Here is a 6,843-nt window from a genome sequence, read left to right on the forward strand (position 1 = left end):
GTGAGCTCTTATATATTGGCTTTTCTACAATAAGAACAATACGAAGAAGAAGTATAGAGAACATATGAACACACATTGCGTTTATGGACATAACGGTGTACCGACAAACACTAGGAGTGAGTGACGCGTGGAGTACAAAGGGCCAGCATGTGGGACATCTATCTATCTATGGGACATCCCACGTCACGGCAGATCTCTTTACAGTGCAGACGTTAGATCATCAAGTGGGATCGTGTTAGCGTTTCACCCGCTAACGACAACCATCTGTATCATCAGGATGGCCGGCCAAGCCTCTGTCATCATGCTCTCTCTCTCTCTCTCTCTCTCTCTCGCTCTCTCTCCAGTCTTCACATTCTCTACCTATCGGTTGTGGAGCACGTTGGCCAATCGCATCGACATCCACCGCTTGTACGCTCCTTATCTCCATCTCTGGCACTTTGCAAGACCTCAAATCCCGAAGCAAAACAGCAAACGGGATAATCCCTTGTCGACATGTTGCTGATCCAGGGATTGTGCTGCCCCCCCCTTTCTCTTTTCCACCCTCTCTCTCTCTTCCCCTCATCCCCAGGACGGGTCCCTCAGGCCAACATGGGCCCTGACAAAACCCTAATCCATCAGCTCCTGTCAGGGAAGGCCCTGTTGCAAACGCCCCCTCGCGAGTCCCAGCATTAAGCCTAATCCACCGGTGGGCCAGGGCTCCATGAGAATGCATGGGGTCCACAACATGGCCTTGCTGTGGTTCTGTTTGACGAGTCCATCTGAGTCAACACACACCCATGCAAGGACAAAATACCAAAGAGACAAGGGAGGCACACCATGACATCAGCACCCAGCAGCAGCCAGTCCCCGACCCTCAACCCTCAGCCTACGTTATGTTACGTAGCTCCCCGCCCAGAGACATCTCTGGTCAGAGGCCACTGGTCACTTGTTTCACACAGTGGTTCGCAACCCTTTCAGGCCACGGCGCCGACCGCCCCAAATAATCATAATATTTGAACAGGGGACGCCCGGATGCCCACCCTGACAAGCTCTAGGAGTTGAGGCGTTATAGGCTACATTTAGTTTGACTCTGTTCCACACATACATATATTATAGGTATTATTATCTATTAAAAGTCCTTAAATTGTCACTTTACTGATAACTTTACTGACATCCCCCCCCCCCCCCAATAAATAAATTAACAAACGAGCATACATAAGAAGTCAAAGAACAACTTCATCCGAAGAATATTGTGTGGTTTTGTGACAACATTGACGCTTCTGGCCTTCCATGTGTCCCAGTGCATGCAGACTCATGCAGTTGAGAATCATTCACAGATCAACTGATATAATATAAACCTACTTTGGGTGGTGGTCATGTCTTGTATAGTGAGTACGGAGAGGCTCTTTTGGGCTGGTCTCTGGTGTGGTAACGTAATCCCTGTGACCTGACTACTGCAGATGATGCCCTCATTCCAGGAGTCTTTGATGGAGGAGAACACATCTGTTAATGACAGAGGGTAGGAGGGTAAGAAAAAAGGAAAGCATATCCTAATAAATTGGCCAAAAACAGTTGATGTAGCCTATGTATCCTGTAGTTGGTCTGCCTTGCAGTTTGCTATACAGAATGATTTTTTTTAATTATTATTATTTTTACTGTATTTGTAGTTCTTTTTTACCCCCTTTTTTGTGTACCTAGTTAGTTGTAACTTCTCATGGTTGTCGCCTACTACAACAGTGCTATGGCCTACCAGGTGACTGCAATTTAGCCTACTATATTTAATCAAGCTTCAATGTGTACTCAAGTTAACATATTTTCACCATTTCAACTATGCCCCCTGGCCAAGCCGTTAGCCGGGGTAACTGCATGTGTAGCCTAATAAAATAGCCCACAATAAAACAAAAACCTGCCATTAATAACCAACGACAGTCCTCTTTCATCCAAACAAAATGTGCAAGTGTTATTGCGCCCATTTCTTGGTAGGCTCGCCGCCTCTACAACTACTAGGGAATTTCTAGAAGCTGTTAAACATGCATCCAACTGCTAAAATTGTGCAGTGAAAAGATGCGGCCATTGTTGTGAACTCAACTGAATCCCAGTTCATACACACCGTCCGAAGAAGATAATCCACACACACACAAGCTCAGAGCAGAGTTTCCATTGTCAATGATCTCCGTGTCTCCACAACGAGGTAGCGTTTCAGTGGCCATTCAGAGCCAAGGCCGCCCTCTAGTGGAAGAGCCCCGAATAGGTTGCACCTGGTAGCCTAAATTCCACTAGTCTAATCTAGCCCATAGAGTTATAATGGTCTAGCCACAACATCCAGTCTACAATCAACATAGAATTATATATATATCCTATTGGCCTATAAGGAAAATACAAGAATTATGTAAATATCTCTTAGAAACTGCCCACTTATAATAAGTAAGCTTCCACTATTTTCCGGAACGGTGTGTTGTTTAGCTGTCATGCACAAATTCCACATGCGTTATTCTGATCCCATCCCCATGCTATTGTGGATCACCTCACCTAGAGGAACTGAGCTCAGCTAAAACAATTAAATCAGCTTTAGTTTCAGTGGACACCTTTCAGAAGGCGTTAAAAGAAAACCTAGTAAAGATCTTTACTACTCCACAAAAAGAAAGATTTCTGGGTCAAACACTGTATTTCCATCCATTAAAGTTGTAGGTAGGCTAAGGCTTCAATTCACTTTGAGGAATTACTCAAACCAAAACATTATGAAAACCTTTATAATACAATGGAGCATTTGTTCTCATTCATCATCAATTTAACTTTTATATAATCTTCTTTTTATTTCTTAACGCGTTTAAAAACAAAGTTAATTAATTTACTTTCTGGCACTGCACTGGACTGAACTGAACGTGAATTGACCTGCAGGCCCTGAGCAAACGGCGCCCTGATGCCCTCAATAAACATTCCACACAACAAAACAACAGCACACTGAGACCTGAGGTGTTGAGGCCACGTGGAGAAAGAGACCTGAAACCACGGCTCAATTTCCCCGACCCTGGAATCCCTGGATTTCCCCTTCAGAGCTTCAGTTACCAATACCATCCCTTCTCCCAAAGGAGACTCTCTCTCTCTCTCTCTCTCTGTATCTCTCTCTCTCTCTCTCTCTCTCTCTCTCTGTCTCTCTGTCTCTGTCTCTCTCTCTCTCTCTCTCTCTCTCTCTCTCTCTCTCTCTCTCTCTCTCTCTCTCTCTCTCTCTCTCTCTCTCTCTCTCTCTCTCTATCATGATGGCAGATCCCTATGAGCCCTGTGTTGAGGGTTTCATACATTAACCTCTGCTATTGTATAGACTTCTGAAGGGCAGGGTTCAGTTTGCTGGGCGGGAATGCATGCTTTTTTGATAGCCCCCCCCCCCCCCCCCACCACCACCACCCACCCCATTCTCATGGTTGGTGGATATGTATTTTTATCCCTGCTTCTAGTCAGATTGAATTAAATACATGCATTTCCTTTTGGAGAATGTTTTTTATATTTTTATCTATATATTATATTAAATATGAATTGATCATTATTATTTTGAGAATATCACAATTTAACAATTTAATTAAAATCTCTTAATGAAAGCAAAAATGTTACATGTACAGTACAAGCTCACAACACGACATGTGTTCTGTATTTGTCTTCAAAGAGGTACAGTAAACGGCTCAAGTGGTTAAGATAAGGCATAACCCTATATGCTACTTAATCATGATGAGCACAGTTCCCTATGGAGCCCTATATATATATATGTGTTCAGGGTTTCCTACATTGTCTGGCCTGTACAGACGGGGCATTCCGAAGGGGGACGTGACGTATTCACCTAAAGCAAGGAAGGGAGGGAGGGAGTTCGTAGGGGGATATATCACAAACCTCTGGGGGCTTTGTTGGTGCCCCGCATGGCTTTGTTCTCGGCTCAATTTGGGAATTTGGAAATAGCCGAGGGGGAAGACCATAGGTCCTAGGATAGGATAGAGGTTGTGGGGAAAGGATGAGATAAGCTTGGGAAAATGTCAAATGAAATGTGCATTTAATTTATGCCTGTTGTGTGCACAGCGCTGCATGGTCCAAAAACTGGGTTCAGGTCATGGACCTTCTCTGTCCTTTGTAAGCATTGCTTGTGTTGTGTTAAACAACTGATTGGGTTCAAGTGACATTCCTTTTTCAATCTTAATTGTGTTAACCAAGACAGCTCCATTGATTACCCTCAGCGTGCTGCCTCATCCTTTCACTTTAAATCAAGTTTTATTAAGTTCACCATGCATGGACCAAGTGTGAAGTGAAATGAAAACTTTGTTTTATGGCTCATGAACTAACTTGACTTGCAAACAAAAGTAGATCACATGTCATAAGTCTATTTAAAGACTTGTCCTTGCACACAGTAAAATCATCATTGTTCATTTATACATTTGTAACTCTGAGTGTACAAATGTATACTTAATTTACACGTAAGATTGTACCGTACAGTACATTACATTGCTCAGTTCAATGAATCATCGGACTGGGCACTGTACTGTTCTGTAAAATGTAGGACACACACAGATCATGTCATCGATTTTCTTGGAAGGATTTGGGAATTGACCCGAGAGGTGCAGTTCCTCCTATGCTGACCTCACCCTTTTCCAGGAATCCGCTAACCGTTGCTTTGCACGATGACGTTTCAATGTTTTGGGAGAAGTACGACGAGGAGCGAGACCACATGCTATAGCACGTCTGGCTGGAGAGCAAGAAGACCACAGGCTTAACTGCAGATGTTTACAATTATGAATCAGTTAACAGTTCTTTTTTCTTCAGTGACAGCTAGCAGCTGCTGATAGTAACGTTGCATTGTTAAAATTGTCCTCAATTTCCCTTCACTTAAGGATCCTTTATGTGTACCGAATGAATATGTACTCATGCTCATTATTTCTATGCTTCTGAGCATAATTGTCTTTTTGAAACATGCAGTTAGGATAGTAATAGTAGGCCTAATTGAAGTCTTAAATGGTGCATTTATATCGCGCCTATATCCAAAGCGCTTTACATAGATTGTGCATTACATTCAGCCATTCACACACCGAAGGCAGAGGAAACCATGCAAGGCACCAACCTGCACATCGGGAGCAATTAGGGGTTCAGAGTCTTGCTGAAGGAAGGACACTTCAACAATAACTCTGGGGGAGCCCGGGATCGAACTGGGAACCTCATGGTTCCCATGTCGGCTGCTCTGCCGGCCACTCTACCCCTGAGCCACTACCGCCCTGTCTTAAGTCTTAGTCCTCCTCACCCTTGCCTTAGCACTCCTCTCTCCTTTCTATCCAATCACCTTTTATGATAGATGCAGATTGGTTACTTGGTAACACTACATTCTTCTTTTTTCTCTACCTATGTGACCATTTACCATGTTGTTGGTTAACTAGAGATCACGCGGCTGATTTTGCACTACTAAGTCACTCTGGATAAAAGGGTCAGCTAAATGCCCAAATAGTGACTGTAACGTTTGTGAGTGACAAATGCAGACATTCACTCACCGCGCTCAGGACCTTTGACCTCAATATACCTAAAATCTTGGCTACAGCCTTGAATGGGTGGACACCACTTTTAGACACTGATGTCACAAATTAGCTCCCCCTCTCTGGTCTAAGACATGCACAAATCACCTGCATACACTTGGCCCTCCATGGCGCTTCACTTAGAGGCCGCCCTGGAAGCTTATAGGAAGCTTATATCTTTTTTCCCCCTGGTGACATACGTATAGCTAACGGCAGGGCTGGTGATCTGAGCCGCAGCCATGGCCTCCCAGCCTCTCCTGGGAGCGCACGGCCTACACCTCTTCAACTGCTGAATAGAGCGCAGCCACAATAACAGCCCTCTGCCCCACAGCACTTTCACCTGCCAAGCCCAGGCAGGCGGGACAATACACAGGCTCACCTTGCAGCGCCTGTGGCTGGCTGCCGTGAACACACAGCCAAGAGATGAGCCGCGCGCGCCCTGCTCAATGACAACAGCAGCGTGTGCGAGGGAGGGTGTGTGTGGCGTGGGCAAGGTGTGTGAGTGTCATGCACGCTCACGTGTACCTTTCTGTAGTCATTCAAAGCAGCAGATTAGTCTGAGGACTAGCTCTTATATGCACTCTGTCTGATGGAGTCCCGTGTTCCTTTGAGCCTTGCTCCGAGGAATTTTCCCATTAAAAAGCCTGCACACAATTGCTATAAAATTACCTCACAAGAACTAAGCTGTCCTTGTCTTCGCTTTAATCTAGCTTTTAAAGTCCCCTAATCATTATTATGCCTCTTCAACTCCCAGGCTCAATGAAGGCGATACAATCATAAAGACCCTCTCAGCAGGCTATAGCACAACACTCTGGGACGGCTCCTGGTCCTGCCTTTGTCGCAGGCCTCTGGATTATGAATTCATTTTGGCTGGACGTGTGGTCGATCGGTCCCTGGGAAAAAAAGCCCTTGCATACTTCTGCCTTTCATCTCGCTCTCATTTGCGGCGTATCTATGTGTCATAATCGAGGCGTGCATGCTGGGCGTGCATTTGAAGGAACGGTCAAGGACCCCCTAATCCCCTCATACGCAGTGCGTATGAGGTGCCTACTCCCCCCACCACCACCCCCCCACCCCTATATGAAAGCTGAATATGTTGCTGAGTGCTGAGAAAGTGTGTGGATGGATAGCGTTAGAACTCTGTGAACACACACACGTACACTTACACACACATATACACACAAGCGGGTGGGAATCAGCTCGCAGGGATTTGTGGTATAATAGAAAAGGGACATTTCTATGCAGGGTTCCTCCGAGTGAATTCATGTATAGGGAAAACCCATCAAGACAGATGGCGAGTCGTTTTTTCAAACAAGTGGCCGCTTTC

The 6,843-nt window shown here is 45.1% G+C and overlaps 1 long non-coding RNA gene across 1 annotated transcript in view; it reads right to left on the bottom strand.

Moving 5' to 3' along the window:
- The window catches only part of LOC306925892, a 6,242-nt gene extending 3,923 nt beyond the window's left edge, over window positions 1–2,319 (bottom strand). Inside the window, exons 1-2 of the long non-coding RNA XR_013790318.1 lie at window positions 2,090–2,319; window positions 1,342–1,482 (exon numbers count right to left, since the gene is read on the bottom strand). This is a non-coding gene — a long non-coding RNA (uncharacterized lncRNA). The remainder of the gene's footprint in view (window positions 1–1,341; window positions 1,483–2,089) is intronic.
- Window positions 2,320–6,843: the final 4,524 nt, after the last annotated feature.

Source organism: Electrona antarctica, assembly GCF_951216825.1.
Source record: "Electrona antarctica genome assembly, chromosome: 7".
NCBI lineage: Eukaryota > Metazoa > Chordata > Actinopteri > Myctophiformes > Myctophidae > Electrona > Electrona antarctica.